We start from the raw sequence: 12,226 nt of genomic DNA on the forward strand, positions 1-12,226 counted from the left end.
TTTACTGAAATCGTCTATTTTTCGAATGAACAATTCGAATTTTTACTATTAAAACGAAACTATTTTTCGAATGAACAAACATAACTGACATAAATTTTTATTCAAATGAACTTAAAAATTAATGAAATGAATGAAATGAATGAAAATGAACTCAAATTCGATCATTTTTATTCCATAATGTCGAATAAAATTTTAATCTGATTTCTAGCATATACATACAAGAATAATATAAATAATAACACACATTTAAGCTACATATTCCAACGAATCGAATTTTCTGAATATATTCAAGATGCGAAAGAGTTAAGATAGTATCCGCTTTCATTTTCATTGATCAAATTATTTAAAATTTCTGGGAATTTTAAGATTCTCGGCAGTCGACATGTTAATAAATAAAACGATATCATTGAGAAATGCCTACGGTTCAGAATAGACCGTGTAACACAGATAAACAAGGCGAGCAAATGCTCTTCCTCTTAATCGGACCTTTATGTAACGGTTTTAAACAGTTATTTTCGGCGCGGCGGTCAAGCCGCGGAAACAACAATCTAAAACGAAATTACGTTCCAAGGAGACGGGGATTAAAGTGTTAGCAGACCGGTGGGACCGGCCCGCGGATGTTGGATCGGTTGATGAATTTTTTCGGGACGGGCTCGTCACGGGCCAGAAAAATCGAACACCGATTCGATTTGTGTACTACAATAAAACGATAATTGTGGCGGAGCATCGGCCGCGCTGAATTGATATTTATACGTCTGCGGCTAAATTAGAACGGCTTATAAATACCCGAGCCGCAAATAGCGTTCCATCGCGACACGTGCAACCACATGAGATGCGCTTCGTCCGCTGTTTATTATTTACTGTTTGCCCCTCGGAACGTCACCCTCTGGTTACATCAACGTTCACCGCCGCCGTGTTTCGCGCTTTCTGCGATTCCGCTCCGCATTTTCCCATGTTGCGCAATTAAAGGTAGAAACGCGCTAACGCCGCGCGTCACATGGAGCCAGAGGAAAAGCAAAGCACGTGTCCCAATTTCCATAATCGTCCCAATTTATGTGCCCGTGGATCTGAAACGTGTAGGAAAAGAAAATATGTAAATTATATATATTTATATTTATTATATTATATATGTATATTAATATTATTAATACATTGAGTATATAAATTAGTGAACGTTGACTGGAAAAATATTCATTTCACTGACTAAAACGCGATAGATGTTTGCCAAAATCATTTCTAAATTATTATCAATGCAGAATAAGAATGTCAAATATTTTTTAAAGCTATTCAAGACACTTTTATGACATAATAATAAAATAATAACGCAACGCAATTTACAATGATTAAGATTGCAAAGATACGTCTGTTATTTACTCGATTAATTTGCTAGCAGAGACAAATATTGCGATAATGCAAAGTAGAATTTCATTTTCGGTTAAACTGCTATGTAGCTCAGTTGCAGAAGCTCGATCGTAATCCTAAATTATAGTTGCAGCTGCTTCGTCCAAGTCTTATAATTAGACGGCGAATCTTTTTGGAATTGTGACACGCGTAGATTTTTTAAACGCGTCGAAACGTATAAACCAACAATATAGATTTTCATTTTTCTTTCTTTTTTACGGTCGACAATTTTTTTATAATATAGTTTACAATTTTCTTTTCTAAAATTTGTTTGTGAAACTTTACTATAATTCTATTTTCTGTAATTTTAGTATTTCGAAAATTACGCCGATTTCCTGGCAAAAATCGAATTTAATGATGTAAGCGAATTAAAAGAATTTAATTCCTCTCATTATTTTCAATTTATTACAATTATTACTTATTGCAATTACCTTAGATAATTTTTATTTTGCACACAGGTCCACAGTCTGCTTGTAACACGACGAAATTACAATTAACAGATTCGCAACCGTTGACGTGAATTCACGTCACTTAAAATTCTATTAAAGCAATTATAGCAAAAGTATAGTAATTATAAAAATGTTTTTTATTTTAAACAACACATAACAACATTGATATTTCAAAACAAGTTTCATCGTCTTTATCTATGTTTTAACGACACAAGTTTGCGGCAACCAGCTTTAGAATTTAAATATTTTCGTCGGTACTCAGTATTAATCCTTTCGTTACGGCAATCCGCTCTGCTGGAGTGACGCCACGGAACGGGTTATTTATAGTCTAATATCACATGATATTATATTCTATTATATAGTATGTATCGTATTTTATTGTACCGTATTGTATTGAATTGTATTGTATTCTATTATATTATGTATACTATATTGAAATAATATCGTATGCCAATTATAGTCGGCACCCGTGCACACAGTACGTTGCGCGGGCGCCGTCTATAGTTGGCACCAGTAACGAAAGGGTTAAAAACAGAAGAAATTTGCTTGTCGCGAAGGTGTTAACACTATGCCGTCAGGCATCATCACAGTGTTGTAACGCGCAAAGTACCGCTCAACGGCCGGCAACACCACAGTGGTGTAACACGCATAGTACTACCCAATATGGTATTGTGTCTGTTGTTGTTTTGTTTAAGTAACAATATATTACACTCGTCAGTAAGATTTTTTTTTTAAAGTACTTGTGCCCTTTTATCATGGCAGATGAAAGAGGAGATACGATTATTCACGATGAATAAATTGAAAAATTTGATGAATACTATAAATTCAATGAACTCACTCATTTGATGAATTCGTTGAATACGATGGAAAAACTAATTACACAGCAAAAAAATCCGAAAGAGGAATGGATTACAATAAATACATGAAACGAGTGGATCGGGCAGACTAGTTTCTGAGTTACTACCCTATATAAAAACTGTAAAATGGTCAAGAAAGGTTTCTATATACCTCTTTTAACTGCGCTTTATTTAATGCATTCAGTACAGGTCTACATTTCAATACAGAACACAAGACTCTCCGAGTTCATGATTTTTTATTGAAAGTGTCTGAATCGTGGATAAAAGATCATACACCTCCTGGTCCTGAGCAAGGCTCGGAAGTCGCTACTACAACGCGTGCGTCCCATCATGATGCGATCGACAGACTTTCCCGTCAGCTAAAGCAACGCCAGCTAATACTCATTTCCAAAGCTAACAAACGAAAACGAAGAAACTGCCATGTATGTTCCAAAAACAAAAACTTGTGAAGGTGCGTTACATCTTGGAGATTGTTTTGCTTCGTATCATCTAAAAGAGAAATACTGAGTAATTACCAAAGAAAATGTAAATAAAGATATCTATATATATATATCTTTATTTACATTTTCTTTGGTAATTACTATATATACTATATACTATATATATTACTATATATATATATATATATATATATATATATATATATATATATATATCTTTACATTTATAACAAACTTTACATTTATTTACATATGTATATTTTAAAAATTTCATGAAAATAGGGAGACAGGAGTGAAAACTCGTGAGAACTAACGTCGAGATTAGTAAAACTGGACAATTTATAATAATCTGTCGATAACCTTAAGAACGGCCGGCGACAAGCGAAGTAGGTACATAATCGGAATTTGTGCTGCGGGCGCCAAGCGAAAAAATTTGTACGAGACGGGCGGGTGGTAAAGTGTTAAGATCAAACCCATTAAAGCACAATAAACAAATGTCCGTAAATAGGATATACTGCAAGGTGTCGGTATCGCGCGTTTGAACGAGGGCAGAGCCAGTTGGTTGGTAGAGTAGTCGGCTGGTTTTTGTTGAAAATCAATAAAACGGGCGGCAACGAACGATTGTTGCGATGGACATGTTTCGAGGATTAAAAGCACGACACCGACGGCTCGTCGGCTCGCCGGCTGATATTTAGGTCGTGTTAACAGTCGCCTCGCTAGCGGAGAGCGTCGTTAACGAAACGTAACGTTCAATAGAGCGGCGTATCCTCCCACGCAGGAGGGAGCACGCTCGCGCGGCTCAAGGTTACTGACACGCTTCTTCTTATCTTCTCGCACCGACGCCTTCTGCTAACCGGTCAACCAGTCTCCGTGGCACTCCATTCTTCCAGGATCCATAACCCTTCGACGCGAGCTGATAAATCAGACCAGCGCTCGGCCAAATTTGATTCGGGTGACGGACGAGAGATTAAGACGACTAATATTTTATTCGACACCGTCGAATAAATATCCGGTCGGATCGAAATTGATGCGAATTAGATTTTATTTGAATAGGATTTTATTTAAATGAGATTTTATTTGAATAAGATTTCGTTTATATAAGATTTGATTCAAATGAGGTTTTATTTGAATAAGATTTTATTTCTGTTAGATGATAAGAATTTATTCGAATAAATATTTATTTGTACAGAAATTCTTTCGAATAAGAATTGATTCATACAGAAATTCGGTTGCATAATAATAATAAAATATACAAGAAAGACGTAAATATACAGCCTCGTGTGTCTTTCAATATTTACAAAAGGCGTAAATTTACGCCCTCTGTATCTTTTTGACTATAACAGCTTTTACTGTTTTCCAATTGATTCAACATCTATTTTACACTCTAAACATAGCAACCTTAACATACACTCTTAACATAGCAACCAAGTATCGGCAATTGTTTAAAAAAAATCAACCGCGGAAGTATGTAGTATATAGTAGACATAAAATTCGATGAGAAAATAGAGACGAATGCAAAGAATGCGACGTAGGCTTATGGCTTGATCCATGTTTTAGAATATATCACAAACGAACTAATCATTAAATAATTTATTTGATCTTTTTTGTTAACTTTATTCGTTCATTATCGTTTTATCATCTTTATATTAAAATGGTCCACTGAATTTCTTCCTTATTATACCAACTTTCGACTTTTCTCTTATATTTAATTACCACCTATCATCATTGAAGGAATAACTTACGTTTTAATTTAAGTAAATTAAAGTAGCTTAAAAAAATACTTAAATTTAATAGAAAAATGGGTAATTTATTTTATTTGCAATGTTTGGTCACTACTTTTCTACTTTTTTGGTCACTAGTCAGCTACGACCAGTAGTCGCGCGACCGAAATGTTACGATCGATATTGATAGATTCCTCCGAGACCGCGTCGCACGCAAAACGTTAATACCAGAACTGTATATCTGTAGAACGGTTAATTTTCGGGCAATTTTTCGCGAAAGCGAAATTCCCAACAGTGGATCACCGGCTTTAAAACGACAGTTCGGGAACAATCGTTAGAAGGGGTATCAACGTCCCTTGCAGATTTTGAAATATTCAAAGCGCCAGCATCGCCGGTCAACCCCATTCAAAACACATTCGTTCCCGGTGGCAAACACGCCGGCGATGTAGCGGCCCGTTACTTCCGGGCGAACTAGCATAATGTTGGTCCAAGTTCGGCAAACTCGGGGATGCCAGTCGTTAACCGATTTTGGGACAAGGGTGGGTGGGTCTGTAGACACGGGACGGGGAGGGTTGAATCGGGCTCTCCCAAGTCCGGGCGACTGCTCGTCTATTAATTTGCAATCGCTAAGCGGGCTGGATTAATCGATCGCGCGAATTCTTCGACCGTGATAAAGAGCTGGACGTCGCCTTGGGGCTGCCGGTAATCAGATAGATGGCAAGCGGAGGGACGCAAAGGGTTGAAGTCGCTCGTGCCGATTCGAAACTGTTTTCAAGTTTCAGAGTACATTGTTCCATTATTTTTTGGGAAGATTCGTCGGAAATTTCATTCGAAGTTATCGAAAAAATATTTAATCTAATCAATATTTATACAAGTACAAATTTATGCGATTTATATTTTATTGAAATAAGAATTTATTCGTATTGGAATTCGTACGGAAAATAATTGATTTGAATAAAAATGATGGAATATAAAGTGTTTTTTCATAGTTCGTCAAATTATTTCTCTCATCTTACGCTTCCAAATTATTCGAATAAGAAAGAAAATGTTAGAATAAACAATTGTTTGAATAAGAAAGGAAATATTCGAATCAACAACTTTTCGAACAGAGAAGAAAATATTCGAATGAACAAATTTACGAACAAGAACGAAATTGTGCGAACGAAGAATTTTTGGAATAAGAAGAAAATGACTTGAGTAAATCATTTTTCAGATAAGGAAGCAATCATTGAAACGAGTAATTTTTAAATAAGAAAGAATTTATTAGAACAAACTGTATTCCTAACAACAAGGAAATTATCGAATTATTAAATTATCAAAGAATTATTAGAATTTTTTTTGGAATTATACGAATAAAAAATAATTATATCCCATTATATCTTGTTATATTAAACTTATTGTTATTATTATGATTATGATTCTTATTAATATATAAATTTTATGCAAAAATGTCAATTTATCACACGCGAGACACATTAGATAGGAAAAATAAGGACCGATCGAGGGTTAAGAAGTGAGAGGGATGAACCGGGAGAAGGTTGAAGATCGCGAGGGTTGAAGAGAGAGGGCTAGAGGGAGTTGAAGGAGGAAAAATAGCGAGAAGGGTGAAGAAGCGAAGGGGCAACATGATGAAACTGAACCGGACGGGAATGAAAGTCGAGAAAGATTTATGTCCGTGTTAATAACTGCGTCGTCGTTCGTGGTATCGGCGTCGACAGTCTCGATTATGGTCCGCGGCAGCGAGGAAAATCGGTGAACCCTTCAACTCGCCCCCCCCCCCCCCCCCCCCTCTCTCTCTCTCTCTCTCTCGTCCCTCCCTCTCTCTTCCACCGCACATTTACTCGCGTTTCGCTGCGCGTCCGACACCTCCGGCGAAATATGATTCCCTCGCCGAGACAAATTTATCGCGCCTTTTTACTTTCTAACGTTTAATCTTCGGGTTTAATGGACCGTCTTCCCCTAGGTAGAACGCGGCTGCTACCGGGATTCGCTGGCACTTTGTTACGCGATGTTTGGAACTTCGTGCGATTAGGATCTTTCAGACGAACTTCCACTTTGTTCACGGAATATCGAAATACTGCTAAATCGCGATGTCAAAGACATTTTATGGGACGCGTACTTCCTTGTCGCTGCATTATTGTTTGTTTAATATTATTAATGCATTTTGCTTTATTTGATCTCATCTATTAACTTTCGTTTGTTTAATGTTATTTAATGTTCATTAATGCGTTCCGTGCGAAGTCGTTTTTGTCCGACATAATCTCCAGGACATTTGTTGTTTCGGATAAAAATTCATGTATTATCACACAATATGCCATTACGTTATCATCATTTCAAATGTAATTAGTTTATTTAGAACAGTTCGGCTGTAAATGTCAGTTTATGCATTCTTTGCCTAAAAAAGTCGATCATTACATGTAATTAATAATTCTTCTATATACAACAATTGAACAAATTTTTTAGCTTTGTTATAGACTGCATTTTGTATAATGCCTCGTGCTTTTAGTGGAAATATATTTTACAGAATTAAATTTGCCATAAAACATATTTTCAGCGCGTTAAATAAATACGTCTGCGTGTACCATTTATGGTGCACGTGGCCTGCAGATCAAGTTAAACGTGTACCACTAATGGTACACGTAGTACGGAACGTGTTAATTTCGGTTTATTTAAAATAAATGAATGTCACTTAACTTTGGTTTATTCAATGCTATCGTCTGCCAAAGTTAAAATTCGCATAAATACGTGTAACAATCTATCCCGTTGTCGGTTGTCAGCAGACTATGATTTTCACGTTAAATACAAACTGTCAATAATTTTATATTTATATTTATAATTATTTGTTCAATGATTTTAATAAGTGGTACGTAATATAAAGATATTCTCAAAGTCTTTCAATGTCTTCACAGTTTCGTATTTGACTCAGTCATTTTTATCAAAAATGCATAAAATTCGTGGTCTAGTTATGAGCCTACGAATTTTCGTGCCGCGTTTCTACACGATGTTGCTAATAATTGTGGCAGAGGAAAAATGTCTGTGTCTCAGTGAAAATGTTCTATGTATTTCTATGTTCCACGATAATGTCATTAACTTATTACATAATGAAATGGTTACTCTGTCAGCCTATAGACTCTCTTTATTTTAATGCAGCAATAGTTGCAAGGAATTGAGTAAACGCTCGACATTTTCGTGGACGTCGTCCAACGTTCCGTTGACTTGGGTAACGAAAACACTCCGAAGAATAGGTGAATATATTCGCCGACGAAACGGCAAGAAGAAGCGGCAAGGTAACGTCGTCTTAATCTGTGGAAGAAGGTGCACGGTTAATCCTTGCTGCTCGTCGCGCTCTTTGTCTTCCTCGCCGCGTTTATCAGCTGCGACGCGTTTAATAAACGTCGCGCGGCGACGTTCATTTCCACGGTCGGCTGCATATTTTTATCGAATTTCCCGGTTATTAAGCGACCGACCGCGTTTCGAGAAATCCTGAACAGCAGCTGGGTTTTTCGACACGCTTCGGCCGTCTAATTCAGCGGTGTAAAGAAGTTTTACGGGTGAATTGTGTCCGAAAAATCGGCGATCTTTTGAACCTCTCCGATTTCGTGTAATTTTCAACTTGTGCTCATTTTAACCCTTTCGCTTCGGATGTCCAATTCGCCGAAGTATGTACATCTCTGTACGGACGCGCGCGCCGCGAATACGCACAATATGCGTTGTTGCTCTATATACGTTTTCCTAGGTCTTAAGTAACAATTTTGCTAAATAAAACAATCTTTGTTACTATATAATGAGTATTATTTACATGTTTGGTATGACAATATTTACAACTTAAAAGTTACAAGTAAGATTTAAATTTTAATTAATTATTGTCCGCAAACAAGTTAATATACTAATATAAAGTGATTAGTAGTATAAGTTCGTATGATAAATTCTGAAGCACGGATCTACGCATAAACCAACATCACACTCTTTACACTCGTATCGTGAGTCGGGATGACGACCCAAGAATTCGTCGCGTGGCCGTCGCCTATAAGCGGCGCTCGTACGCGCAAGACATACTGTGCGCGCCGCTTAGAAGCGGCGCTCGTAGCCACAGGACATACTGTGCACGCCACTTATAAGCGGCGCTCGAAGCGAAAGGATTAAAGAGCCAAGTCTCTGATTTTCATCCGTCGAGTACAGAATATTTGAGGAATTTTCTGGTTGAAGGTGGTGGAGCTCGAAGTTTGACCGCTTTTCGGTTTACTTTCGAAGTAATTTTTGTCACATTAATTTTACATTATTTTACTGATCTTAAATTATTTTTATAATTTTAAATTACTTAAATAATTTTAATTTACTTTAATAATTGTAAATTTATTGAAAGTTAATAAGCTCGACAGACAAGTCTATGAACAACTTTTGGCCTTGCAACTTTTTGGTTTCATGAATATGTCCGCATATTTAGATTACTATAATCGTATAAATGTGTGATAAGAAATAATATATATATGTATATGCTATCGTAAAGTAGAGATTCTGAGATTTAATTTAAAAAAAGAATTACAATTTACTTATAACGGAGTTAGAGCTGATCAAAAACTGACAATTGGCGATGCTTTAATTTTGCTGTTAAGTGTATAAAGACTCACACAGAACATAATGAAATAAATGAAATAAGATAAAAATGGCAAAGGCGAACGCGATCGTTTCTTAGTTCTAAAGCATTACGCGTAAGTCATGTTTAGGGCTCGGTTGATTTAGTTTACTTTGACCTGTTGAAAATGCTGGAGCGAGGGAAGAAGTGCACTTTAGCTCGATAGAATGTCGGTCGAGGCGACGGTTGGAGATCGGGGGAAAGGATAATTAAAAGCTGTCGAAATAAATCGAGGAAATAGATGGACCGGTCGCGTGAACCGATTCTGCTGCGAATTCTTGGATACACGGATTAAAGAGAGCCGGCCACGCTCCGTGGAAGTTTGAAGCGATCGTTGAAAGTTCGCCGAGGTCCATTCCCCGTTCCAACGAGCCCCGGGAACACTTTCGCGAGCGCGTGTCGTGTCCAACCTGGGAGAACCAATACAGCCTGATACAGATTCACCCGAGTGCGCGCCTAAATTACTTGGGAACTATTTGCCGTGTGGGGGACTCGCCCGGACAATAGCCTCGTGGCGTCGAAAAAAACGCACCACTTATTAATTGGTTCTTTGCTCCTTCGTCGAGATGTCAAGCTTTTTAATCGCACTGGGCAACATTTGATTCTGCGACTTGCAATTACCAGACTCTTTGTTACACTTGAACTGGTTTTTATTGTTATGCGTGTTATACTAAATCTACTGGGCGCTAAAGGCGTCTGACATGCGTCGTTTTGTAAGGTTTGAAATTGTAAGGTTGAATTACGAGACTGAATTTAGTTAGACATTTTATCAATTATATTATGATATTGTAATGCTAATATAAGTATAATATATTGTATTATATAATATAGGTATTATATATTATATCATATAAGTATTATAATTCTAATACTAACGTAACATAACATGTTATATTATTTTTATAATGTTATTTTGTAACGTTTGTAACGTGTTGATAGGAGTTACAAGGAAAGTACACTGCGTGTGTGACAAACTCAATCTGGCTTTATTTACACGAGAAGTTGTGTTGATTCGACGAACTGCAATTATATTCTAAGTCTCGCCATGTCTCTGGCTCTCGCTATTTATAAGGTTCCAAACAAGGCGTGGCCTTTTTGGGAGTCGAATCGGGGGTAGTTTTTGGCGGGGGCGAAGGATATCGCCCGCGTCATCCTCGTACCGAGCTGACCGTTCGGCCAGGCAGCGGTACGCGGCCGGCGGCATTTCCTCAGCTAGGTCTGCTGTGCACGTGTAAGTAATAAAGAAATAAAGAACTAAAGGCATTAAGTAATTTCCGTACTTGCAAACGTCAAGGAAGGTTTTTTCGCCAAATCCTTGGCATCTGCAAGCGGACAGCTCTAATAGTTATTACGGTCGCCGGCCGTGTGCCGCTACACGTTATTAGCCTCTTTCTGTTTTTTCACTGTTTTCAGGTTCACCCACTCATTTTTGCCACAAAAGCATGAAATTCAAAATAAAATTCCATTCATTATACATAAATAATCGAAATCATACGGCAAGTCTCCAAAAGCACCGACAATTTGTTTGCCGATTAATTTTACAGCAGAGCAAAATATCGAAACTGCTTTTTTTCGAAAACGGAATATAATAAAATCTGAGGCACGCGCTTAGGTGAATCCCTATACACGGCCTCGTTCGCATCGCGCGATTCACGCAGCCCGCTGAAATTGAAGAGGAATTCAAATCGGCAACGATATTCCGACTGAAACAGAAAAGAATCCAAAAGCGATTACGTTTCATTATGGCGACCGCGGCGCGGAGCAGTTCGAATGGAACCGAGAGAACTAGCAAACTATGCAGCGTTTCGCGAAAAATATTTCAGCAGTCGGTATGGGCCGATGGCAGAAGGGAGAATTCGCAAAATTTTTTATTCGCTTGCGTATTCGAAAAGGGGAATGAAAATGCTGGGAATTCAATTCGGAATCGATTAAACGTTGTTAATTTTACCGCAAGGTTTCATTAATGAATGTTAAAAGTTTCGACGATTAAAAGGCGATGTGGCGAATTCTTTGTTGTTACTGGAGTAAGTCATTGTTTTTGTAATGAGAATACTCGTTCTAACACTAAATATTGCGATTTCTTTTTAATGAGTGTACTCGTCATAACACAGAATGTTATTTTTTCGCGACGTGTATATTCGTCTTAACACGAAATGTTGCCATTTTCCTGCGACGAGTATACTAGCCATAACCCAAAATGTTCCTATTTTCTTGTGACGCGTCTGCTCGTCGCCATACTAAATGTTGTCACTCCTTCACGACGAATATACTCGCCTTAACACCAAATACATATTGCTATCTTGTTGTGTCGAGTATACTCGTCGTAACACAAAATGCTGTCACTCCTTCGTGACGAGTATATTCGTCATAACACAAAATGTCGCCACCCTTCCGTGACAATTACGCTCGCCACATCTCAATCATGACGAATATACCCGTGGAATGTAACCAACAAATTAAGAAGAATGTATAATTAATATTGTTTATTAAATTATTCACTTGTGAAAGAGATTGCAAGAATTGTGACCGGTTAAGAATCGAAATGAATTCTCTCGCGTACACGGTTCCAAAGACACCCACGTTCCAAGGACCCAGTGGATAGAATAAGTAATGCAACAATAAACAAAGCGAAATGTCGTCATCGTTCCGTAGGGTAGAAAAGCGATGATTCCGGTCGTCGGTCACAGGAGAACTTGGAAAGTGGATCAAGAGGTCGGCGCAGGAA

General features: G+C 37.6%; 1 protein-coding gene across 5 annotated transcripts in view; it reads left to right on the forward strand.

The window, feature by feature from the left end:
* Positions 1-12,226, forward strand: part of Mam (neurogenic protein mastermind) — a 429,033-nt gene that overhangs the window by 278,326 nt on the left and 138,481 nt on the right. The gene's annotated exons all lie outside the window — the stretch shown is intronic.

The sequence above is a fragment of the Augochlora pura genome, chromosome 2, assembly GCF_028453695.1.
Source record: "Augochlora pura isolate Apur16 chromosome 2, APUR_v2.2.1, whole genome shotgun sequence".
Lineage (NCBI taxonomy): Eukaryota > Metazoa > Arthropoda > Insecta > Hymenoptera > Halictidae > Augochlora > Augochlora pura.